The sequence below is a fragment of the Aquarana catesbeiana genome, linkage group LG13 (genome assembly GCF_042186555.1).
Source record: "Aquarana catesbeiana isolate 2022-GZ linkage group LG13, ASM4218655v1, whole genome shotgun sequence".
Lineage (NCBI taxonomy): Eukaryota > Metazoa > Chordata > Amphibia > Anura > Ranidae > Aquarana > Aquarana catesbeiana.
The window spans coordinates 65,750,933-65,778,816 of NC_133336.1; the positions used below are offsets into that span (position 1 = coordinate 65,750,933).

At 42.3% G+C, this 27,884-nt stretch overlaps 1 protein-coding gene across 3 annotated transcripts in view; it reads right to left on the minus strand.

The window, feature by feature from the left end:
* Positions 1–27,884, minus strand: part of PPM1A (protein phosphatase, Mg2+/Mn2+ dependent 1A) — a 76,491-nt gene that overhangs the window by 41,382 nt on the left and 7,225 nt on the right. Inside the window, exon 1 of one of the 3 annotated variants that reach the window (XM_073610547.1) lies at positions 16,384–16,460. The exons of the other annotated variants lie outside the window; for them this stretch is intronic. The gene's annotated coding sequence lies outside the window, so the exon portion shown is untranslated. Of the gene's footprint in view, positions 1–16,383; positions 16,461–27,884 lie in introns of those variants that run through there. 3 annotated transcript variants of the gene reach the window in all.

Below are 27,884 nucleotides of genomic sequence, written 5' to 3' on the forward strand. Positions count from 1 at the left end.
AGGTTTAGTGTTTAAGTGGTTAAACTTTTTACACACACACACACACACACACACACGCGCTCTCTATTCCATTGACATGTTACAATGTTTATACTTAAGTTCAACTGATAAAGAATGTTTTGGTTTTTCTCTTCCTTTCTTTTGAGGGCTGTGGCTTCAGAAGAGCAGAGAGAATTCTTTGCATAGAAAGAATTGTGAAACACTTTAGTCAAGATCGCGATAACGATTCTTGACGATCACAATAACGATTCTTCACGATTAATTGTGAAGCTCTACTGTGTATATGTTGTAATTAAGCATGGGCTAAAAATTTTTTACTTTTTTTTTTAAACATACTTTAACTGTATGTCACTGATCCTCATCTTATCAAAAGGTACAACCATTTATTCATGTTAAAGGTGTATTTTAAACCAAAAAAACCAAAAACAAATTCAGCATCTTTGCCATCATGCTTTACTGTATATAGTTTAAGAAAATCAATTTCTGCAGTTTCTTACTAGGAGATTCTGCTAGTAACCACTTCCTAACAGAAGGCTGAAAACACTAAACCACCGCCTCACAAACAGCAGCATTGTCAGTCCACTGAAGGAGTACAGTTGTGAGCGCTGCAGCCATGAGGTAGTGGCTTAGTATTTGCTTGCAAAAAAAAAAGTTTTGCTACTGGCGTGATCTCCAGTTTAGGCTCGTGCACCCAGACACAGAGTGCCACACACCATCAAGGAGGAGTGTGTATTTCTAACAAATAAAGATAAAAACTAGGCAAGTTATGGGTATACCTAGGTATAACCCATTGCACGATCAGGCGTGAGCCTTAACTGAAAAGATGGGGGAAATGATACAAAGGTCTGGTTCACATCTGGATTCCTATGGAACAAATAATGGCCTTTGATGCAACCAAATTCAAAGTTCAGAAAGGGGGGGGTACCATTGTCCAAGTTCGATGAGAAATTGGGAATGGAGACAGTTCCCCACATTGGTCTCCAAAAAGCAAGAGGATGGCTTATCTCGGTACCAATTGGACAAGATGCACATTAAAAGTAAAAATGAAAATATTTTATTTGTACAAAGAGATAAAAGCAAGATTTACAAATATAAATGGGAACATAATTTCCAATGTTCATGCCACAACAGTGCTTAATCACTGGCCGACCGGCTCATGCCGATATACGTCGGCAAAGTGGTTCGTTCCCAGGAATCACCGTATGGGTACGTCTGTACCTTTAAGTGCGATTGCAGGCGCAACTGCTGCACGGCGGGGAACCCAATGCACATGGCCAATGGGCAAGATCGCGTGCACGAGAGCAGGAACAGGGATTTGTATGTGTAAACAACGATATGTCTCCTCCCCCAGTCAGTCCTATCCCCATACAGTTAGAAACACTAACTAGGGAACACATTTAACCCCTTGATCATCCTAGTGTTAACCCCTTCCCTGACAGAGTCATTTATACAGTAATCAGTGCATTTTATAGCACTGATCGTTGTATAAATGCCAATGGTCCCAAAAACGTGTCAAAAGTAACTGATCTGTCTGCCGTAGCACCGCTAAAAAACGCAGATCACCGCCATTACTTGTAAAAATTTTTAAAAAAGCCATAAATATTTCCCATAGTTTGTAGACACTATAACTTTTGCGCAAACCAATCAATATTACGCTTATTGCGATTTTTTTTTTTTACCAAAAATATGTAGAATATATATTGGCCTAAACTGAGAAAGAAATTTGTTTTTTAAAAAGATTTTGGGGATATTATAGTAAAAAAATAGTTTTTCTTCAAAATTGTCGCTCTTTTTTGTTTATACCGCAAACAATAAAAACCACAGAGGTGATCAAATACCACCAAAAGAAGGCTCTATTTGTGGGGATAAAGGACATAAATTTTGTTTGGGTACAGCGTGGCACGACCGCGCAATTGTCAGTTAAAGCGACGCAGTGCCGTATTGCAAAAAATGGCCTGGTTATTAACCACTTCCTTCCCCGCCCATAGTCATAAGACATCCGCAGATGGGATCTCTCATCCTGGGGGGGTGTCATATGACGTCCTTGGCTTCCCGGCAGTATAGGGAGGCGGCCACGATCGCTCGTGACAGAGCAGGAACGTGGATCTGTGTGTGTAAACACACAGATCCAAGTCCTGTCAAGGGAGAAGAGACAGATCATGTGTTCCTAGTATATAGGAACACCGATTGGTCTCCTCCCCTAGTTAGTCCCATTCCCCCCCCCCAGTTAGAATCACTCCCTAGGTAACACATTTAACCCCTTGATCGCCTCCTAGAGTTAACTCCTTCCCTGCCAGTGACATTTATACAGTAATTAGTGCATATTTATAGCACCAATCGCTGTATAAATATCAATGGTCCCAAAATAGTGTAAAAAATGTCCGGTCTGCCGCAATGTCACAGTCATGATAAAAATCGCAGATCACCGCCATTACTAGTAAAAAAAATAAATAATAAAAGCCATAAATCAATAACCTATTTTGTAGGCACTATAACCTTTGCACAAACCAATCAATATACACGTATTGCAAATTTTTTTTACCAAAAATATGTAGAAGAATACATATCGGCCCTGAACCGAGAAAAAAAAATGGTGATATTTCTTATAGCAAAAAGTACAAAATAGTGTTTTTTTTCAAAATTGACTTTTTTTGTTTATAGCGCAAAAAATAAACCTCAGAGGTGATCCAACACCACCATAAGAAAGCTCCATTTGTGGGGGGGAAAAGATAAATATTTCATTTGGGTACAGCGTTGCATGATTGTCATTCAAGGTTTTAGTGCTGAAAGCTGAAAATTGGCCTAGGCAGGAAGGGGGTGAAAATGTCCTGTATTTAAGTGGTTAGGCAGCCAAATCTTCCGATCTGTAAGTGGTTAAAGAGGAAGTAAACCCTGATGGGTTTTACTTTCTCTTTTGCTCGCTGCAAAGCCTGCAAATGAAAAGCATAATAGGCTAGCATGCATCGCATGCTAGCCCATTATGTGCCGCTTACCTGCAAAAGAATCCAGCCATGTCCCCTATGTAGGCAGCGCGTCCATCTTCTGGCCCCTCTTCCTTCGGGGCCGCAGACTCCGGCTCCGATTCGCCAGAGCCGTGTGACGTCACTCCCGCGCAAGCGCACGGGAGCCGCGATTAAAACGGCACTTTTGTTTCTTCCCCGCGCATGCGCCGTTGGAAATTTTTGCGGACTACAAGTGAAATATCTCCTAAACGGCGCACGTTTAGGAGATAATTCCACTACCTATAGGTAAGCCTTATTCTAGGCTTACCTATAGGTAGAGGTCCAAAAAGTGGGTTTACAACCACTTTAAAATACAAAGGTGGAGCACATGTCCTGTGAGGACCTAATATACCTCATCTCCATTCTTGGAGCACATTAAAGTGGATGTAAACCCAATGTCATCCTTTCTAATCTACTGCCATAGGGGTTATCTATAAGGATATACATGCCTCCTGCATGTATCTTTACCTGTCAAATGTCTCCCCTCTGTCTGTTATGAGACCCGAAAAAATGCAGATTCTGTGGGTGGGTCTGTTGTCTGGAGCTCGGTGGGTGGAGTCGTGATGTCAGTAGACTCCCAGCCCACCTCTACACTCCCCTTGTCAATATGCATTTTCTCCTGTGTATTTCTTACACTGAACTTCTGCTATGATCTCTAACATCCAGTGAAAAAACAGGAAAGTAACCACATGACTTCAGCATGCCAAATCATGCTGAGGTGTGGAACAGCCAATCCTTGCAGAGCTGCTAAAGAATGGAGTGGGGGTGGGAATTAAAAAATAATGCATGTCTTATGTGCACGAGATGTAAATCACCTGTCACTCACAGCAAGGGGGAGGATTTGACAAAGTTTTTCTCTGTCAAGTTTTATCTTACTGAATAAAAGGATTGCTCAGAGCTGGATTAACTCTTTGTGGCAAGACTGGGCTCAAATGATAGGAAATCTTATACTCTACAATATGACATAAAAAAAAAAAAAATTCAGGTTTACATCCACTTTAAGTATTAGAAACACACATGTATAGACACCTTTGTATTTTAAGCACTGTTGTGCCATGAACACTGGAAATTTTGTACCCATTTATATTTGGACATCTTGCTTTTTTCTTTGTACAAGTAAAATATTTTCATTTTACTTAGGGCCCTTTCACACTGGGGCGGCGTCGGCGGTAAAGCACCGCTATTGTAAGCGGCGCTTTACCGTCGGTTTTACCCCCCGCTAGTGGCCGAGAAAGAGAAAGGGTTAAAAACCACCGCAAAGCACCTCTGCAGAGGCGCTTTGCCGGCGGTATAGCCGCACTGTCCCATTGATTTCAATGGGCAGGAGCAGTGTATACTCCGCTCCGAAGATGCTGCTAGCAGGACTTTTTCCCGTCCTGCTAGCGCACCGCTCCAGTGGGGCTTTCACACTGGAGAGACAGCAGCGGCTGTTTCGGGTCAGTTTGCAGGCGCTATTAGCGCAATTGCGCCTGCAAACCGCCCCAGTGTGAAAGGGCCCTTAATGTGTATCTTGTCCAATTGGTACAGAGATAGTCCATCCTCTTGCTTTTTGGAGACCAGTGTGGGGGAACTGTCTCCATACCTAATTTCTCATGTTTCCTATGGGTCATGTTCACATCTGTGCATTTTATGGAAAGGGCCAGGGACCAACAGGTTGTGTTTTTGGTTCCACAGAAGTCAATGGATCAAAAACGTGTATTGAAAAATGTAAAATGCACCTGGAATATGCATCAATTGCAACCTGCATAGGCGTGAATCAGACCTAAGACCATAAGCCTGAACGAAGATCTGTTGATGCTACCTATGAGATGTTGAAATGAGAAGCCAGTACGCCCTTTCTAGGCCCATCTGGGATGACAAAAAGGAATCAAAATGTACTGAAGGAAGTAGTGGCTTAAAGATAGCTTACACCCAACCAATGGAGGAAAGTTTTCTGTTGGTGAACTGTAGATCTTGACTGCTCATTCAAATGCTGCAGGCCAGAAACTATCCTAATCAAGCTTCCAAAGTGCCAAAAGAATGAGATTTGAATCCAATGATGTCAAAAAAGAATTGGACTGGGAGGACCACATGCAAGAACCCCCACACAAAGATCCTAATCAGAGTGGGAAGTCAATAGTCTCTGAAAGAGAAAAAAAAAAATAAATACAAAAATAAAGCAGAGACCTGACCTTTGATGTTGTCCACACTCCTAGCAAAAAGAATGCGGCATACGGATAGCTCAGGATATAATGCCTCCTACTGTTTGCCAGTGTCCAAGCTTTCTGTAAGCTGCAGTAAAACCAAAAGCTTTAAGATTCTTTGTCCCTCAAACTGGGAAAATAGGTTTGCGATTTAAATGTAAATCCTAATAGGTATATTTTAATTGACAGGTCTTAAGTCTGTTAAAGCGGACCTTCAGTCATTTTTTCAACTTTCCATCTATTAAATCTTCTGCCCTTGTTGTTATAACTTTGGATAGTAAAACTTTTTTTGCCAGTAAATACCTTATTCAGCCCACTTCCTGTTTGTCTGCTAAAAAGTCTGGGCTTATGACATCATGCACAGTGCTCTCTCCAGGAAGGGAGGGAGGATGAGTCATAAGAGGGCCAAGGAGAGCTGCAGGGCTGGAGGTGTGCCTGTGTGTGTGTAAATCCAGGAAGTAAACAGGCAGCCGCTTCAGCTGCCCACAGTTAAAATGGCTGCACCAGACTTAGTGGAGGGAGATTTCTGCAGCATATTTGGCAAGTACAGAATCAGCATATATAAAATATGCAAAGTGGGTAGAGGGAAGCTTCAGAATGGCAAAGATGTTTTTATTACAAATGTGAGCAGACTGCAGGTCCTCGTTTAAGTCCCATATATACTGCCTTCTGACACATTACCAGAACAATAATCCTTTTGTTGCCGATGGCGGCTGCAGCGACTGGGAGTGTGTGTATTTGACAAGCCAAATTCTGCCTGTCAGATGGAAACAGTCCGGGCACCTCTGTGCTGAATTGCTTCAACTCCCTCCCCCACTATGTACCCTGGGTTCTGCTTACCCATCTGCGGGCCCAGGACCACCGGGTCCCACCGGGTAGAAGGGAGGGAGCCGAGTTGACATGCATCTGCTCTCTCCTCCTTATTGCTAACCCAAAAGTGACATGTAGGATATCACTTCTAGGTCACATTTTCACTTTCCCCGGCCAGCATGGTCGGGAAACAATCTTAATGCACTGTGATCTGCACTAGATTCATCACAGCACAGGGGAGACATCAAACGTGTTTACGGACCTGTTCACACTGGCATTAAAAGCAATGTTTGAGGGTACCAAGTAATTTTCTAGCAAAAAAATAAGGATTTCAAATTTGAAACCAACAAATGTCAGAAAAAGGTTTAGTCTTTAAGTGGTTAAACTTCCCTCATTTACACACAGAAGTTCATTCCTTTGATCTAAAGGACAAAACGTTTGTAGTTAGTTCCACTGCTGAGGAATGTTGTGATACTTGGCAGACTGCCTGTTTTTCTTGACAGCTGTCGGCTTCAGCTTCTCTGCATAGAAAGAATGGGGGGGGGTATGTGTGTGTGTGTGAGATATATATATTTATATTTTTTACACACACATACAAACACAGCGCTCAAAAAAAAATAAAGGAACACTTTGAAAACACATCAGATCTCAAATGGAAAAAAAATATGCTTGATATCTATACGGATATGGACTGGGTAATGTGTTAGGTATAAAAAGGACAACACATTGTTTGATGGAAATGAAATTCAACCTACAGAGGGCTGAATTCAAAGACACCCTGAAAATCAAAGTGAAAAAATGATGCAGCAGGCTAGTCCATTTTGCTAAAATCTCAATGCAGCAACTCAAAAACAGTACTCAGTTTGTATGGCCCCTACGTGCTTGTATGCATGCCTGACAACATCAGGGTATGCTCCTAATGAGATGACAGATGGTGTCTTGGAGCATTTTCTCCCAGATCTGGACCAGGGCATCACTGAGCTCCTGAACAGACTGAGGTGCAAACTGGCGGCGTCAGATGGATCGAAACAACGTCCCAGAGATGTTCTATTGGATTTAGGTCAGGCGAGTGTGGGGGCCATTCAACGGGATCAATTTCGTCATCCTCAATGAACTGGCTGCATACGCTTGCCACATGAGCATGGGCATTGTGGTGCACCAGGAGGAACCCAGGACCCGCTGAACCAGCCATTGTCCAGCCTGTAGAGGTCTATGCATCCCTTCCATGGATATGCTTCCCCAGACCATCACTAACCCACCACCCAACCAGTCATGCTGAACAATGTTACAGGCAGCATAACGTTCTCCACGGCTTTGCCAGATCCTTTCACATCTGTCACATGTGCTCAGGGTGACCCTACTCGCATCTGAAAAACAAGGGGCACCAGTGGTGGACCTGCCAATTCTGATGTTCTCATTTCCCATGATGCTCATGCACTCTGCAGTGTAGTTGAGCTTCATGGGAAATGTAGTTCCAAAACATCTGGGGTGCCAAGGTTCCCATCACTGCTCTATAGGGTCCAGGTATCACCTAATGCTTCCAGTAGTGACACTGACTAAAATTGCTAAACTAGTGAAAAACAGTCAGAAAAGATGAGTAGAGAAAAAAAAGTCAGTGGCCTCTACCTGTAAAACCATTCCAGTTTTGGAGGTAGTCTCATTGTTGCCCATCTAGTGCGCCTGTTCATTTCATAAACACCAAAAGCAGAAACTGATTACCAAACCCCCTCTGCTACTTAGCTGACCATATCAATATCCCAGGAGATTAATTGACTTGATGCTATACTCTGATTAAAAAGTGTTCATTTTTTTGAGACCATCTCTATCCATCCACACACAGCAAGCAAAATAAGTATTGAACATGTCACTATTGTTCTAGGTAAATATATATTTCTAAGGCCCCTTTCACATGGGCTGTCCCGATCAGGTCCACCTGTCAGTTTTTCAGGCCGACCTGATCGGACACTCCATTTACCTCTATGAAGTGGCAGATGTCAGAGGTGACATGTCCACTGACACCCGCTGCTATCCGATCCTCTCCACCAAAACCAGATGGATGGTGGTCCCAATTTCTGTCTGGCTGATCGAATGAAAAAAAAATGGACAAGCGGTCTATTTTCATCCAATCTCCCCATAGAGGAGAGCGGGACGCTGTCCATCTCCGCTCAGTAAGCGGAGACGGATCTGTCATTCACCTGCTCAGCGGAGCAATCCCCCGCTGAGCAAGCGGCTCCAGCAGAACAGAGGCGCCTGTGTGAAAGGGGCCTTAAAAGGTGCTATTAACATGAAATTTTTACCACGCTAGTAACAACCCATGCAATTCATACAAAGAAACCAAAATAAATATGTCCAGAAATGAAGATAGGTGTAATAAAATGGAATGGCCTTTGTTGGCAATGACAGCTTCAAGACGCCTTCCTGTATGGAGAAACTAGTCGCACGCATTGCTCAGGTGTGATTTTGGCCCATTCCTCCAGAGTCTTAAAATCTTGAAGGTTCTGTGGGCCTCTTCTATGAACTCTGATCTTTAGTTCTTTCCTTAAATTTTCTATTAGATTCAAGTCAGGTGGTTGGCTGGGCAATTCTAGCAGCTTTATTCTCTCTTTGAAACCAATTGAGAGTTTTATAGGCTTTGTTTGGGATCATGGTCTTGCTGAAATCTACACCCTTGTTTCATCTTAATCAACCTGGTAGATGGCAGATTTTTATAAAGAATGTCTTGGTACATTTTTCCATTCAGCCTCCAAACTTCACTGTTGGTATGGGGGCGTTTTTGGGGTGATGTGCAGTGCCATTTGACCTCCAAACATGGTGTATTTTGGCATCCAAAGAGTTCAATTTTGGTCTCATCTGACCAGACTATATTCACCCAGTATTTCACAGGCTTGTCTAAATGTTTGGCAGCAAACTGTAAATGAGCTTCAACATGTTTTTTTCTTGGGTGTGCGTACAAGCCATGGTGGTTGAGTGCATTTCCTATTTTCTTTGAAACAATTGTACCTGCTAATTCAGGTCTGGTTTCTGAAGCTCTCAAGTGGTCCTTGGCTCTTGGACAACTAACTTCTGATAATTTCACTCCTCTGTCAGAAATCTTGCAAGGAGTACCTGGCTGTGGTCGGTTTCTGAAATTATGTTTCTTTCCACTTCCGGATAATGACCCCACAGTGCTCACTGGAACGTTCCGAAGTTTAAAAATCCTTCTGTAACCAATGCCATCAGTATGTTTTGCAACAATAAGGTTGCAAAGGTCTTGAGAGCTCTTTGCTTTTGCCCACCATGAGAGGTTTCTTATGCGACACCTTTGTAACGAGACACCTTTTTATAGGCCATCAGTTGAGACTGAACCAGCTGATATTAAATTTGCACGGACAAGGGGCAGATTGCTAAATACTGCTAGATTTCAGCTAGTGTCCTGGCTTTCTATGCCTTTTTGCACCTCCCTTTCTTCATGTGTTCAATACTTTTTCTGTCATTCTTTTTTTTTTTTACATATAATTTAATTTCTGAAACGATTTGTTTTGGTTTCTTTGTATGTATGGATTGAATAGGTTGTTACCAACATGTGGTTTAACCACTTCAATACCAGGCAATCTCCCCCCCCGGACAATTTTCAGCGCTGTCGCACTTTGAATGACAATTATGCGGTCATACAACACTGTACCCAAACTGAATTTTTATCATTTTCTTCCCACATATGGAGCTTTCTTTTGGTGGTATTTGATCACCTCTGGGGTTTGTCATAAAATTTTGTTTTCTCCTTCACCGATGGGCACCGATATGTAGAATTGATCGGCACCGATAGGCGGCACCGATGGACACAAATAGATGGCACTGATGAGGTATTGACAGGTGTTACTGCTGGGTACTGATTGGCACTGTGGTGGGCTCTGAGACTTTGAGGGGGCACTGACTGGCACATCCGATGGGGGCTGTGCTGATTATCAGCACAGACCCCCCTCTGACAGGGAGAGCGAACCGAGGAATGCCGTTTACTGACTGGCACATCCGATGGGGGCTGTGCTGATTATCAGCACAGACCCCCCTCTGACAGGGAGAGCGAACCGAGGAATGCCGTTTACTGGCACTTCCTGGTTCACGAGATGATCACAGCTGATCACATGGTAAGAAGCCTCTGTCAGAGGCTCCTTACCATGATCGGAGATGCGGCATGTCAGACTGACACGCCGTGGGTGCGCACCGGCATGTTATCCTGCTGTACATCATGACACCCAGTCAGGATAACAGAAAAACTTTCCGGCCGTCAATCTGCTATAGGCCAGGCGGGAAGTGGTTCATTTTAAAGTCAATAGCACCTTTAAAAATGTATTTACCTAGAAAAAAGGTGACGTGTTCAATACTTATTTTACCCGATAGATATAGATAGCTATATCTATGTGCAAATGAGTATTCTGTGAGCTACAGCCCATCAATGTAATCATGTAAAACACAGTGTACCTTTCTAAGGGCTTTCAGACAGGTGAACAATCCCGTCCATCATGCAGAGCTGCTGGAAGATGCGTGCATATGCATCCACCTTGGAACGGCATGCAGACGGCCCACAGAAATGGATGCACAATTGCATATCAAAGTTTGACACGCGGGCAGGAGCACATGTCTGAACGCACAATCTCTGCATTCAAATCCACGCACCTGCTCCTGCCTGCCAGTCAAACTTTGAAATGCAACTGTGTCCATGCAGCCACTGTGTGTAAATCTACTTCTGTGGGCTGTCTGCACACAGCTCTGAGGTGGATGCACTCGCATCTGCCAGCGGCTGTGTGGTGGATGGGATTATTCGCCATTTGAATGAGCCTTACCCACTCTGACTGCTTTTCGTATGCATTCTCTACCAAAAATATAGTCAACATTTTTTTTGCACATTATGCAAAAAAATTGGGCTAACTCATTTTTTTTTTTTTTTTTTTTAAAGCATGTATCAGAAAAATTATGCATTTTACATGTTGGAGATAAATGTCAGAATTGGCCTGGATGGCAAGTGGTTAAAGTAGTTGTATACCCCAATTTGTGATTTTTACCTACAGGTAAGCCTATAAGGCTTACCTGTAGGTAAAAATTATTCTCTCCTAAACCTGTATGGTTTAGGAGATATTCCCTTTGCATGAAGCAGCTGATGTCAGCGGCGCATGCGCTCTAAATGCCCGGCTGAAGGTCCGGCAGAAGCTGCCGGACCTTGCCAGGAAGAAGACTTCCGCGCGCATGTGCGGGAGTTACATGGCGGGCCCGGCCACTCACAGCGCTGGAGCCGCGAACCTAGAAACGCAGAGAGCAAGATGTCAGCTCCCTCGGCGTGGACCGGGCTGCGATATGAGGGCTTCGATCTAAGGTATTTTATAATGAGCTAGTATGCGGTGCATACTAGCTCATTATGCCTTTGCCTTGCAGGGTTTTGTTTTTTTCTTGATGTGTGGGTATACAACCGTTTTAAAAGTGACGTTTTCCGCCTCCCCTTTCAAAAATTCAAAGTCAGCAGCTACACATACTGTAACCGCTGACTTTTAAGATTAGGACACTTACCGGTCCTGGAGTACAGCGATGTCAGCACCCCAGCCGATGTTCACATCGGCTGTCGGGTGCTGTTGCCGATAAGTGAACCCTGCAAGTGAAGCCTTGCGGCTTCACAGCCGGGTCCCCACTGCACATGCGCAAATTGCTCTTACTGGCCCGACAGCAGGGGAAGGAAGAGGCTCAACTTGTGACGAGGTTGTGCTCATAAGTTTACATACCCTGGCAGAATTTAGAGTTCTTGGCCATTTTTCAGAGGATATGAAAAACAAACATTTTTCACACATGGTTAGTGTTTGGCTGAAGCCATATATTATCAAAGAACTGGGTTTACTCTTTTTAAATCATAATGGCAACAGAAACTACCCAAGTGACCCTGCTCAAACGTTTACATATCCTGGTGATTTTGGCCTGATAACATGCACGCAAGTTGACAAAAAGGGGTTTGAATGGCTATTAAAAAGGTAACCATCCACACCTGTGATCGGTTTGCTTGTAATTAGTGTGCGTGTCTATAAAAGGTCAATGAGTTTGACTCCTGACAGACCCTTGCATCTTGCACTGACTTTTCTGGATTCTGATTGACGGGGAAAGCAAAAGAATTGTCAAAGGATCTGCGGGAAAAAGGTAGTTGAACTGTATAAAACAGGAAAGGTATACAAAAAGATATCCAAGGAATTGAGAATGCCAATCAGCAGAAGTGGAAAATGAGGGGTTCTGCTGAAACCATACCACGGTCAGGTAGACCAACTAAAATTTCAGCCACAACTGCCAGGAAAATTGTTCGGGATGCAAAGAAAAACCCACAAATAACTTTAGGTGAAATACAGGACTCTGAAAACACGGTGTGGCTCTTTCAAGATGCACAATAAGGAGGCACTTAAAAAAAAAAAAGATGGGCTGCATGGTCTTGTCGGCAGAAGAAAGCCATTACTACGCAAATGCCACAAAGTATCCCACTTACAATACGCCAAACAACACAGAGACAAGCCTCAAATCTTCTGGCACAGTCATTTGGAGTGACAAGACCAAAATTGAGCTTTTTGGCCACAACCATAAACGCTACATTTGGAGAGGAGTTAACAAGGTCTATGATGAAAGGTACGGAGGTGGATCGCTGATGTTCTGGGGATGTGTGAGCTACAAAAGGCACAGGAAATTTGGTCAAAATTGTTGGCAAGATGAATGTAGTATGTTATCAAAAAATACTGGAGGAACATTTGCATTCATCAGCCAGGAAGCTGCGCATGGGACATACTTGGACATTCCAACATGACAATGATCCCAAACACAAGGCCAAGTCGACCTGTCATTGGCTACAGCAGAATAAGGTGAAGGTTCTGGAGTGGCCATCTCAGTCTCTTGACCTCTATATCATTGAGCCACTCTGGGGAGATCTCAAACATGCAGTTCATGCAAGACAGCCCAAGAATTTACAGGAACTGGAGGGTTTTTGCCAAGAGGAATGGGCAGCTTTACCATCTGAGAAGATAAAGAGCCTAATCCACAAAAGACTTCAAGCTGTCATTAATGTTAAAGGGGTAATACACGGTTTTAAGAACTGGGGTATGTAAACTTTTGATCAGGGTCATTTGGGTAGTTTGTTGCCATGATTTAAAACGAGTAAGCACAGTTGATTGATAATAAAATGGCTTCAGCCAAACACTAACCATGACTGAAAGAAAAGTTTGTTATTCATATTCTCTGAAAATGGCTAAGAAATCAAATTCTGCCAGGCAATGTAAACTTATGAGCACAACTGTACGTGTAAATGAGTCCTTAGGCAGTACATTTGTTTCAAATTGCCAAATGCTTCACTTCAAAGCAGAACTTCGGGTTTCAGTGAGCTTTAAAATAGTTAATTGGACCAAGCTGGTCCAAACTACAGTAAAAAATTGGATTGTGAGCATAATTCGTTCCGGAAGCATGCTTGTAATCCAAAGCACTTGTATATCAAAACGAATTTCCCCATAAGAAATAATGGAAACTCAAATGATTTGTTCCACAATCTTATTCACAAGTCCTTCAGTTGATAGTCCATATAAAAAGATTTTTAGCAATGTGATAGGTTGTGTAACCATAACATGTCCATCCACAAGGGGATTAGAAGCAAAATCCAGCAGGAGCCCATTTAAGATTAGTTAACCCCCAACCCAAACATTTTCTGAAAGCAGGTACCCTGGAGAATAAAATGGCTGTAGTTCCAGCTTTTTTTTTTTTTATTACACAACACAATATTAGCGCAGTGGGTTAATAAAATCGCAAATGTTCAGTAACAATACACTCCTTCATGGCACACAAGTGCAATTATTACCCATTTTGGTAAAATACAAAAGATGAGGCTGCACCAGGTAAATAGATACAATTACACATGTCAAGCTTTAACATTGCGTGTACCCGGAAAAAAACAACAGAATTTTGGTACCCTAAATATTCCATAGGCGACAAAAAGCCCCTACAGGTCATCACTTTAGCGTTAACAGTGAATAACGGGCCTAGAATTATTGCTCTCACTTCAGAAGGTGCAACGATATGTAATGTATAGCACAAGCACCATTTTAGTCTGTTGATGTCCCAACTGGTAATTTATTTTTTTAACCATTTTCCACAAAACAACTATACATCATGAAGGGGACAAGGTCTTTGTGATGGATTATTTTTAATGAGACATCAGGGGTCTGATGTCTCATCTGTTCTTCAGATACACTCCATTAGCCTATTTTCCTGGCGACAGCATCCATGGAAAGAAACATCTGAAACCAGAAGTGGTATTTTACATGTCACTTTGGGGGTTTTATGCAGGTAAGACAGCAGAGCCAGGGAAGGATGGTGGGGGCCCCACTTTCAGGGGTCAGAGAAAGAAATTGAGAGTCTGTACAGCCTCCTAATCACTTTCATCAGAAAGCAGTTGGATTGTGAAAGATATGCACACTGCCAGCTGTAGCAGCCTAGTGTATATATACCCCGCAGCTGCCAACATAAGCAGTAAAAGGATTAAAGAATAGGGCGCAGTCACACTTGTAGGAACGCGCATTCCCACAACACATCTGCCATATAAGCATTACATTCATTGTATCCCAATCATTGGGAATGGCATCACCAACAATGCATAGCAGAGCCGTTTGACACACTGCACCAGGACACAGTGCACTGCTTTGCTTAAAAACACATGCGTTTTTATCTGTTGTGGTGCAACCGCAGTCTAACAAATGGGCTGCCTTAACGCAAGTTAAAGTGAGTTACTGTATGTTGATGCACCTCAAAAAGGTAATCAGCCTTCACTTTCATTACCCTTTTGCCCCCAAACCCCTGAGCTGAAGTAGCAAGTTCTTGCCACCATGAAGCACCTCAATGCTTACATCATGGGGGGCCTGCTTTTTCCATCAAGAGGATCAGAACAATACCAAGAAGTACAAATGCAGAGCTTAGATATAGACACCAGTCCTACAAAATGAATGTTCATTTATATATCTTAATTTTATGAAATACCTTTTATAGAGACACACTGGCTTTAATATCAATCTGTAAAACTGGAATTTTCTGTTTAATTATCATACAAGCAATAATTTCTTAAAGTGGTTATAAAGACTAAAGATTTTTTTTTTTACCTTAAAGTGGATGTTAACCCTCACATATACCCAATGAAGTGAACAGCCTCAGATGATACACAGAGATTAAACAAATCTCCCTACACAAGTTTTACATGTATATCTGCTGTCTTCATCTTTATATACTGTTTAGAAAGTGCACGTCCTGTTAGGATTTTCACATACCCCCTCCCCACACATGCAGAGCTTGCCTGTGACTAGTTCAGCTTTGTGCTAATTTATAGCTCCCTCCCCGACACAAACTTTAGGCTCCCATCTCGGACAACTTGTCAGGAGTTATGCTGATAAACAAACTAAGCAGGAGACTGCTACTGGACAGTGCTTTGAAGAGAGATAAGAAAACTCTGCAGATATATGTGCCCAGCTCAAATTTCATGAATTGGGTTTACATCCACTTTAAAGCGATTACCTGCTCTGTGCAAGGATTTCGCACAGAGTAGCCCCGATCCTCCTCTTCTGGGATGCCATGGCAGCACGCTCTTGGCTCCTCATCGGGTGTCCCCACGGAGAGCCACTTTCTATGGGGCACCAGTGCGGGCGCTCTCACGTGTCCCGCTGCTGCGTCCATTGACTCAGACAGCAGGCCCCACCCACGGCTATTGTGTCACTGGATTTGATTGACAGCAGTGGGAGCCAATGAAAGCACAGAAGGTTTTTTACCGTAATGCATAGAATACACTACGGTGAAAAACCATGAGATTTTACAACCCCTTTAATGCATTCTCTGCATTAAAGCGGGGTTCCACTCAAATTTTTAACTTATTCTTACCCCCTTCAGTTAATTGCATAGATGTTCAAATGCCGCACGAAAATTTTTTTATCACTGTAATTACCTTTATATTGTACTTTATTGTGGCACTTCCTGTCTCTCCTCCCATGGGAGTAGGCGTGTTTATTGCCTTTCCCCGGCGCCGCACTGTCTCCTGGGAGCTTAGTGTCAGGATTCCCAAGATTCAGTGCGGGAAACAATGATCATACGTGTGAACAAGCTGTGAATGAACAGCATTCACCACATCCAGGAAATCAATGCTTGTGGGCTTCACATGCCCACAAGCAAGATGGAAACAGCCAGCATCACATTTTTTAAGTTATTCTTCAATACAAAACCAGACAGAGGCGAAAATATTACACCCAAACTGAGTATTATTTTGGGGTCAGCAAAGTGTCTCAATGACAAAAAAAAAAAAAAAAAAAAAAGAAGATTGGTCGCCGGACTCCCGTTTAAGCTAAAAAAAACCTCACGTGCGGCTTACTTACCTGAGCCTGATTTTGATCCAATGCTACGCCCAACAGCAGCCTGTTCTCTCTCCCTCCTCACTGGACTCAGTAAGAGCCGAGGGAGCCATTCATTGGCTCCTGCCAAAAAAAAAAAAAAATCCAGTGATAAACGAGCGGCATCAAGCCTGCATGTGTGCCACCATAGGAAGTGGCTTTCTATGGTGGCACATGGAGAAGATAAGGAGCCAGGTTGCTCTGTTCAAAGCCATTGCACAGAGCAGGTAACTATAGCGTGTTTTTTCATAAATAAACCTGAAGCTTTATAATCACTAAGGTGTAACTGAACTCAAAGAAAAACTACTGGATTATAGAAAAAAAAGTAGTAATGACAATTACCCTGAAAATCGTACCTTTTGTTTGAAATTCCTCCTCAATGCACTGTAAAAGTGATTGGACGGCTCTTATACCCTCCTGGATCACTTTTACAGGATAACTGAAAAAAGAAAACCGAGATCATGGCTGCAGCAAAGCAACAGCAGTGTGCTTGCTTTAACCCCTTGACCTACCAGGACATTTATAGACAAGAGGTTAAGCCTATTTTTCCCACCTTAACACAGTATAAAACCCCATCACAATCATATTGCAAACTACCAATTCTTAGATGTGGTGGCTGCACTAGTCTTCTTGGTCAGGCTCTTTTTTTTTTTCCTGGTGATACAGCCAGTTTAAAAATGTTGTAAAGGCAGGTTTATCTTAATGCATTCTATGCATTAAGATTAAAAAAAAAAAAAAACCTTGTGTGTAGCAGCCTCCCCAGCACCCCCTAAACACTTACCTGAGCCCCATCTCTCTCCAGCGATGTCCACAAATGTCTAAACCATCCGGGACTCTCCTGATTTGCTGAGACATAGCAGCGACACCACTGGCTCCTGCGGTTGTCATCCAAAGTCAGTCAGCCAATCAGGGTAGGGGGCGGGGCCAGGGCTCCGTATCTGAATGGACACAGAGCTGTGACTTGGCTTGGATGCCCCCATAGGAAGCTCTATGGGGGCACTCAATGAGAGGAGCAGCAAAGAGGCTTCTGAGAAAAGGAGAATCCAGGCTGCTCTGTGCAAAACCAACTGCACAGAAGAGGTAAGTATAACATTTTTTTTTTTTTTTTTTTTTTAAACAAGACTTTACAAAGTGGGAAATCACTGTAGTAGGCAGGGTTACTGCTGTAATCTCCACTAGTTTCTGAGTCCTGTGCTGAACAGCTGCATTTTGAACACTGGAGGCAACTCACATGGTAAGGGCACCATTAAGAGAACACTGCATTCTCTCATTGAACGCAAAGCATTCTCTGATTGGACAAGGCAGAGAGGCAGTGACGTCATAGGAATGGGAAGCGAGTGGCAAGCACCGTAGTAGTGGTGCCTACTACAGTTATTTCCAGATTCCACAGGTAACCCACAGGTTTGACACATACAGTGGGTATAGAAAAGAATCACCCCCCTTTAAAGTAATCACATTTTGTTGCTTTGCAGCCTGAAATGAAGACAGACACAGCTTTTGTTTCATCCAGCTGCATTTACTCAGTGAAACTTAAAACATCCAAATGAAAGATATAAAAACTAACATGTCAGAATATTTTTTTTAACGGGGACCCCCCCCCCCTCCCCCCTCTCTCTCCACCCTCTTTTTCTTCTCTCTCCTCTGCTACACTATCTTCTTTCCTCTCTCCTTGGCCTTTCCTCTTTTGAATTTCCCTTCTTATATTTTTTCTCGCGATTTCTCTGATTTACAGACCAACCATTGTCAGGTTGGACAACTGATGAGCAACCGTTCTAAAGACATGAAAAATTGTTACTCAGCGCCATATGGTCTTTTTCATTAAGACACTAAACATCCATAGTCTATCCAATCTGTAATAGGTATTTTTCTAATCTTAAGCACCCCTTGCAACGATTCAAGAGGTTGATATAGTCATAAAATCCGCAGACCTCATGCAAACGCTCCTGAACCTCAAGACCGTGTAAGATTTGTTATGTCTAATATTGTTATGCTTGTTATATATTCGCAATCTTATTGCAGATGTGTTTACTTGGTGTGCTCACCATTGTTTTTTGTATTTTTCTTGACGATTTTTATGCTTAATAAAAACCTTTGTACAAGAATATTTTTTTAAAACATTCAACAGAATCACTGAGTTGGAAAAGGGATCACCCCCTTGTGTCAGTATTTTATTGAATCACCTTTTACTTTAATTACAGAATTTAGTCTGTTGGGATGTCTCTACTAACTTTGCACATCTAGACTTAAAAAGATTTGCCCACTCTTCTTTGCAGAACTGCTCCAGTTTAGTTAAATTTAATTGCAACAGTTTGTGGACTGCAGTCTTCAAGTCATTCTACAGAATTTTAATGGGGTTCAAGTCTGTGCTCTGAATAGGGCATGCATGGGCATTCCCCCTATTTCTCCTTCAACCACTGTGTGGTCATTTTTGCTGTGTGCTTTGGGTCATTGTCCCATTGGAAGGTAAACCTTATTCCTATTGACAACTTCCTGGCAGAGGGCAGCAGATTTTCCCCAAGAATTTGACGGTATTTTGCCCCATCCACTTTTCCTTCTATCCTGACAAGTGCTCCAGTCCCTGCTGCAGAGAAACACCCCCATAGCAGGATATTACCACCATCATGCTTTAATGTAGGAAGGATGTATTTTGGATGGTGAGCTGTAGTGAATTTCCACCAATCGTTTGATGTTGAGGCCAAATTATTTTCGTTTCATCTGATCATAACACCTTTTTTCCCATGTGGCCTAGGAATCTTCAAGGTGCATTCGGGCAAAGCTCAGTTGCGACTGCATGTGGCCTTTCTTGGAGTGGCTTTTTTCTTGCAACCCTTTCATACAAGCCTTATTTGTGGAGAATTTGTGATATTGTTGTCACATGCACACAATGACCACTCTGTCAAATTCCTGCAGTTCAGTTTTGGGCACCAGTTCACAAAAAGGATATCAGTGAACTGGAAAAAGTGCACATGACGAAAACCAAACTGATGAGAGGCATTGAGGAGTGCAGCCATGAGGAAAGATGAGAACTGAATTTATTTTCTCTGGAGAAGAGAATAAGAGGGGATATGATCAACGTGTATAAATACATGAGTGGTCCATATAGTGAAATTGGTGTCGAGTTATTCACTTTAGGGTCATCACAGGAGGACAAGGGGGCACTCTAGAAGAAGAGAGATTTAATCTCCATATATTGAAGGGTTTTTTCACAGTAAGAGCTGTGAAAATGTGCAATAGACTCCCTCAAGAGCTGGTCCTGGCCAGCTCAGTAGATTTTTTTTTTTTTTTTTTTTTTTTAAAGCAAAAGGCCTGGATTCTTTCCTAAATGTACATAATATAACTGGGCACTAACATTTATAGGTAAAGTTGACCCATTGCACCTCTCGGGGGATCAGGAAGGAATTTTTTCCCTTGCTGGAGCAAATTGGGTCATGCTTTGCAGTTTTGTTTTGTTTTTTTTTGCCTTCCTCTGGATCAACTGTGGGTATAAGGATTGTGAATATATAATTGTATTTTTTTCTTCCCCTCCCTTTTATTGGTTGAGCTAGACAGACTTGTGTCTTTTTCAACCAGACTATGCAACTGCTTCAGAGTTGCTGTAGGCCTCTTGGAAGCCTCTCTGACCAGTGTCCTCCTGGCTCTTTCATCCAGTTTGGAGTGACGTCCTGATCCAGGGAGGGTCTATGTAGTACCAAATACCTTCCACTTCGTAATAGACTGCACTGTGCTTTTGGGCATTGATAAAGCCTTTGAATTTTTCTGCATCCATCTCCTGACTTGTGCCTGTCCACAACTTTATCCCGGAGATCTTTTGATAGTGCCTTGCCACCCATAGTTATTTGCTTCTGTTGCACTACAAGGGACTAAAATGCTCCAGGAAAGCTCTTTTCATGCTGAGCTAATCAAAATTCCACAGTTTAAAGTCAAATGCTTTTGGTGCCGTTGAGAAGGTGATTACAGGCAGTCCCCGAGTTACAAACACAATAGGGACTGTAGGTTTGTTCTTAAGTGGAATTTGTGTGTAAGTCGGAACAGTGCATTTTTAAGTGTAACTTCAGCCTGTGCAGGGATGTTCCGGGCATGCATTTATGTTATCTGGGGCTCTTCTGGCCATGCAGTACACGTAGTACTGCAGCGTGGGATGTGTCCGGCACTACAAGATAGCTGCTTGGAGGTATCCAAGTCCAGCGTGGAGCACAAGCGACCAGCACTGAGGTCTGTTCGTAAGTAGGAGTCGTTCGTAACTCGGGGACTGCCTGTAGCTACACCTGCCTTAGTTTACAAGTCATGTTTAGGAGGGGGGTGATCCTTTTCCAACTTAGTGATTCTGTTTTTGGTGTTCTCTCTTTCATTTGCATGTTATAAGTTGAATAAATACAGCTGGATAAAACAAACAATTTTAATTTCAGGCTGCAAGCAACAAAATGTAATTTTAAAAGAGGGCAATTCTTTTATATACCCACTGTACATACTTACATTGGTCCAAGCTGGATCAATGTAACTATGTAAAGAATAGCCTAACCTAAGCTTCACCCCTTTCACTGCCAGAGCTGTTTCTACATTTTCTTTGAACAGGTTTAAAAAAGTTTTATGAAAGTAGAGAGCCCAGAGAAAAGAATGGCGATAGTTGCAATTTTTAAGTTCACACATTAGAACGTTTATCAAACTCATATTTTCAGTAAAAAAAACAAAAACAAAAAAAAAAAAAAAACACAACACTAAATTAGACCTGGGCAAATTGCGGCCCTTTGGTTGCCCTTGTCTGGCCCGCGATGGCTCTACTGTCAGTATGCCTCACCAAGCCTGTCAGCTTTCTCACTGAAAGCAACAGGGGAGTTTGATAAGTAGTGCAGTTTGTCAAACTCTGTACCCAGATGCGATTATACTACAGGGATGTTCATTTCCTATCGCCCGACGCCTGGGACATGCAGTTCCGGGCGCCAAGCTAGATGTGTTTTTTTTTTTTACACTTAGCCCTGCTGCAGGCAAGCAGCAGGGTTTAGAGCCAACGGTTTGCTCTCTGGTAAAAGCTATCAGAGTGGCAAAGTAGCCACTACTGGATCGCTTTTACAGGCAGCAAGAGGGAACGTTCCCCCCCTTCCTTCCGTGGCCTGTCCTGAGGCCTATGTCATCTCCCCCTGCTTGGCGGAGGCGCTCTCCTCGTCCAGTCCCCGCTGCCCACTGGCGGAGAGTGCCACCAGTCAGAGTGGTGTTCTCCGCATGGCCGCTCAGCCCAAAGGTGGTTCTTCTGGGGAGTGGCTGGAAGTAGAGGGCTGGGTCACCCTGCCATACTACAACACCTCCGCCAGCCTACCTACCGGCTTCCAACTCCTTCTCCATGGCCACCCCGCCCATCTCTAACAGCACTGACAATATCCTGGGACCCATCACGTCAGAGATGTCTAGCACCCCCTAGAGTCCAACCACTACACCCCCAACCATACATATATCTATGGTTGTAGTTATCCGAAGATTATAATAATTTGATAGATCAATTTATTATTTTCATTAATGTTTATTATTGTTTGCAGATTATTCTATGTAATTTGAATTTATAGTTTTTGTTTATAAAATATATTTGTATTGTTGTTTGTAAAGTGATCTCATTGTTATCTCCCTCTATAATAAAAAAAATATATAACTGAAGCAGTATTAAACCTAAAAGCACACATTATATTGCAGCTTCTCAATTCCTAGATGTTGTGCCCTGCAGATGTAGTAGTTAAGGACTGAGAAAAACCATTTAACACTTACAATGTTAAATGGTTACAATGTTCAGTGTTTATGTAAAAATGCTTACAATGTTCAGTGTTTATGTAAAAATGCTTACAATGTTCAGCGTTTATGTAAAAATGCTTACAATGTTCAGCGTTTATGTAAAACATTTATTCTCATACACATGACATGGTCGTGTCCCCTATTGCAAGAGTTTTGGGAACAATTCCTGGCGGATGTTAATCAGGCGGCTGGAACTTCTGTTCCATTGGGCCGCCATGCTATTAAATGTGATTGCAGACCCTGGTATTGGGAAATATATGAAACTGTTTATAGCATATTCTACCTATTATGCCCGTAGGGAAATTATGCAGAAATGGAAATCAAGCACACCGCCCACCATCACCAAATGGAGATCCACTCTGAACACGGTACTACCATTATATAAGATAACATATTAACAGGAACTGTCTGAGTATATTCGAGAAAATATGGTCCTCATGGATAGACTCCTGGGGATCCCTGCCGTTGGACACCTCTCCACCTAGCCCAGAAGCTGACCCTTAGTTTGGATCCTAGGCTAGGTGGGCTAAAGACCTGCGGTGTTCAGGGTTGATCCCTTCTTTTCCCTTTTCTTCCACCCCCCCCTCCAATATCCTCTATACCCAGTTTAGACTGGTTCACATCCCCTCCCTCCCCTGCCTCCCTTCTGTTTCCCCTTTCCCTGGGAACAACCCTTTCAATATGACTATTTAGAACTCACTGGTTCGGGTGAGAGAGTTCTCCTGGTAATGTTCTACTGAATGGAATATCTGAATCCGCTGTAGATTGGTAGTTATTGGCAATACAGTCACCTGTAGATAACGTGTATGTATAGGGCTGAAACAACTAATCGATTAATCGACAACTTATCGATTATGAAATTAATCGATTACTATTTTCATAATCGAATAATCGGCCGGTAACATAATGTGGTTAAAAAAAAAAAGCTAAAATGAGTCCTTTATAGTACAAAAAGAGCAAATCGCTACTGTAAATATTACTTTCACAGTTCTACAGTAAAAAAAAAAAAAAAAAAAAAAAAAGGAACCCCTTACATTAGTGATTATCTGCTTTTTTTTTTGTACTATAAAGGGCTCATTTTAGTTTTTTTGACCTCATTATATTACTAAACATCTTAGACCTGGTTCACATCTATGTGTTTTTTGGTGCAGAAATGCACTACAGTTCATTTACATGGTTTCCTATGGGACACGTTCACATCTATGCTTTTTTCAGCCGCTGCGTATTTGGAAAGGGTCAAGGACTTTACCGCAAAACGGTGCTTTTATGGTTTAACATACTTCAACGGAGAAGCTGCAGAAGAGCATGTAATGTGTTTTTGCAGCAATTTGTGTTTTTTTTAATCTGCTCAACGACAAATTGTCCCCCAAAAAAATGCAAATCGCAGCAAAATCACAACGCACAGCAAAAAGCACTGCAGAAACAGATCAAAAGCAAACTGCATAGGTGTGTACCGAGCCTTGTGCTGGCCACACTGATCAATTTTCAGACGAGAATATTCAGACAAAAAAAACTTTCTTCGCTGAATGAAAGAATGTTCTTAAATGTTGAAATTTTCACTTTTTTTAACATTCTGTTTTTAAAACGAATGTAAATTTCTGAACGAAAACCACACACACTGTCTGAAAATTCCTTTCACCAAGAAACTTTCTATTATTTCCAAATTTTCCCGTCACTATGGTTGAAAATGAAAGTCGATTTTACCCCACTAACGATTAGAAAATTGAACGAACATTCTTAAAATTACAATTTTTTTTTTTTTTGAAGGAAGACATTTGTTTTTTTTAAATAAAAAAAATGTGATCCGAGTCTGATATTTACCAGATTCACCCTTTGATAGTATATACAGTATATCTCCTCCTATTTTTCTTAGAGTGGATTCGATATTTTGCTCCCTAACCATATAGTTGGTTATTTATATTTACCACTGCATAGAAATATTTAAGAATAAATTGCCTTTTTTAAAAACTTTACATATTAACTAAATTATACACCACACTTTTTTTTTTTTTTAAGGTTATTAACCGATTAATCGAAACAATAATCGGCCAACTAATCGATCATGAAAATAATCGTTAGTTGCAGCCCTATGTATGTAATCGTGCTAATTTTATGTACCTATACATTATGCTGTGAATTGACATGTGAACATTTGGCTTGCAATAAACTTACTTCTTGTTAAAAAAAAAAAACATTTATTCCAAAAGGAAGGAAAAGTGCTCGCATTAACTGCTTATAAAGTATTAGGCTAGGTTCACAAACGTCCAGTGTAAATTTCCCCTCAGTTTTCACTGCGAAATTTCATAAGCAGCTGTATAGCTATTTAGATGCGGTTCACATGTGAATTTTTGGAGTCGGCAGCCACCGGCGTCTGTTACATTTACTGGTTGAGGAGCAGGCGCTGCATCCTTAATGAATGACTCATCTGCTCTCATAAGCCCCCTGCCTGCAGACCCCCACATCCACCGGCCAGGGTTGTGGGGGAAGAGGCCCTTATCTTCTCTCTCCCCTCCTCCCCCAGTTCAGGGCATGTGGCCTGGTATAGTTCAGAAGGAAGGGGGCGCTCGCTCATCGCGTTTCAGACGTGTTCCCTTGGGATTTGCATCTGAACTGCACTGCAGCGCATAGAACTGTTTTATTTTATGCGTTTCCGCTGCATTTTTGAAGGTTTCTCACACATAACAGACACCTCCAAAAACACAAAATGTATTAAAAAATAAATAAATAAAATTAAATAAAAAAAAAAGTGCCAATAAATGCAAAATGCATCAATCGCAACCTGCATAGGTGTGAACCTAGCTTAAGGCTTCGTTCGCACTAGTATGATTTCAGATGCAACTCAACTTGCACAGAATAGCATGACAATGGAAATCACATTGTTTTTAATGGTGCCCGTTCACATCAATGCAACTCAGCATAAACACACTGACAATTGGATCAAAATCAGATCGCAGCAGTGTGAACCTAGCCTAAGGGTCCATTCACACCATCCGCTGCGCTGTATGGGATGCAATATGGCTGGATAACTGCAGTGCCGATCACGGCGCATAATACTGTTAACTTTTTTTTAAAACAAACTTTACTAAAATGTCACATTGGGGTCGACTTACTAAAGGCAAATCCACTTTGCAATGCAAGTGCACTTGGAAGTGCAGTTGCTTTAGATCTGAGGGGGAAGATCTGAAATGAGAGTAAGCTCTGCTGATTTTATCATCCAATCATGTACAAGCAAAAATGCAGTTTTTTATTTTCCTTCCATGTCCCCCTCAGATCTACAGTGACTGCACTTCCAAGTGCACTTGTAGTGCAAAGTGGATTTGCCTTTAGTAAATAAACCCCAGTGTCATTTTGCCATTTCATTAACCCCTTCCCGCCGACCTACGCAGATATGCGTACTCGGCTTTCCGGGGTTATACCGGGATGATGCCCGCAGCTGCAGGCATCATCCCGGTACCGTTGTTTACAGCGGGCGATCGGCTACCCGTGTATAACAACCGATGCGGCTAAAAGCCGCTCGGCTGTTATACTGGAGAAGCGGGAGGGGACATCCCCCCCCCCCTCCCGCCACTGTTACCGGGCCTCCCGTGCGATCGGGAGGCCCGGTGTCCGTTCGGCTGCCTTCGGCGGCTGGGGGCGGGCTGGAACGAAGCTGCGAGCGGCTTCGTTCCAGCCTTCTTGTTGTAAACGCGGAAGCGACGTCATGACGTCACTTCCCGTTTACTCGGCTGCCAATGGCGCCGAATTTAAAAAGTACACAGTATTCAGAATCGCCGTTTTCGGCGATCTGAATACTTTGAAGTGTAAAGGAGGGATGGGGGTCTTTTAGACCCCCGATCCCTGCATAAAGCATACCTGTCACCACATATTACTGTCACAAGGGATGTTTACATTGCTTGTGACAGCAATAAAAGTAAAAAAAAAAAGAAAAAAAAAAAAAAAAATTTTAAACACAATTTATAAATTACAAAAATAAATAAAATAAATTAAAAAAAAAAAAAAATTTTTTTAAAGTGCCCCTGTCCCCGCGAGCTCGCGCAGCGAAAAAAACGCATACGGAAGTCGCGCCCGCATATGTAAACGGTGTTCAAACCACACATGTGAGGTATCGCCGCGATCGTCAGAGCGAGAGCAATAATTCTAGCCCTAGACCTCCTCTGTAGCTCAAACCTGGTAACCGTAAAAAATTTTTAAAGCGTCGCCTATGGAAATTCAAAGGTACTGTAGTTCGTCGCCATTCCACGAGTGCGTGCAATTATAAAGGGTGACATGTTTGGTATCTATTTACTCGGCGTAACATCATCTTTCACATTATACAAAAAAATTGGGGTAACTTTACTGTTTGGATTTTTTTTAATTCATGAAAGTGTCACTTTTCCAAAAATTTGCGTTTAAAACACCGCTGCACAAATACCGTGTGATAAAAAATATTGCAACAATCGCCATTTTATTCTCTAGATTCTCTGCTAAAAAAATATATATAATGTTTGGGGGTTCTAAGTAATTTTCTAGCAAAAAATACGGATTTTAACTTGTAAACACCAAATTTCAAAAATAGGCTTAGTCATGAAAGGGTTAAGTTCTATTGGCTGCCATGGGGTGCGAAGCAGTGGATCGTATTGCACACAAAAAAAAATACAGCCGGCCATGCTTTTTTCAGTGCACAAGGCCCAAACACCAGCACAATGCACGGGTGTGAACTGGGCACATAGGAGACAATTCAGTCCACCATACTTGGGTGTGAATAGACCCTTAAAGAGGATGTTTATTTTCCAATAACCTATGGAACACCAAATTTCTTTTGGGAGCAAAACATACCCCTTGAATACCCAGAAGAGACTAACGTCCACATCATTCCATCTTTAGGAAAAGCAGGCCTCACACTTGCGCCAGAGATGCAGACAGCGATGTCAACACCCCAGAAGCCATTCACTACCAACAATCCCCGAAGATGGTCTTATTTGCATAGGTCCAGCCTAAACTTCATAAACACCACTCTGGTCCAGAAAAAATGTCCTATTCCTAGTCACAGCCATGTCCAGCGAGGATGCTGACTGATCCACTACTAGAGGGGAGACAAATATGAAATGGCATTATGAGAACACAGTACCACCAGGAAAAAAGTAGAAAAGCAACACAAACTTTTAAATAATCATTACACTGGTGATCAATATTTTGCACTTGCTGTTAGGACACTGAAGTTTCCAAATAAACATTATTAACCACTTAGGGACTGCCCGCCGTTGTTATACGTCGGTACTTTGAAGAGGTGTATCGTTATGGCAGCAGCTAGCTGCCATAACCCCAGTATCCTCTACTTCAGCGGGCGGTTCGCTTTCAGATAAAAGTGGTCTCTGCGGCAGATTTGCCGCAAGACCACTTTTATCAGCAGTGAGAGGGCCCCTCCCCCTCCTGCCGCGCCCCGATGCCCTCCACTGCTTACCGAAGCCGTCGGAAGCGGCGGAGGCGATCGGGTCCTGTTAGGTATGGAAACAACTGAGGGGAAGATGGCCCCCAACCGTCTCCATACCAATGCAGGGCGGAAGCGATGTCAAAATGTAATTTCCGCCCATAGCTCTTGAAGAGACATTTTTATTTTTTTCAAATGACAATTATTTTTGTATTGCATTTTAGTGTAAATATGAGATCTGAGGTCTTTTTGACCCCAGATCTCATTAAGAGGTCCTGTAATGCTTTTTATCTATTTCAAGGGA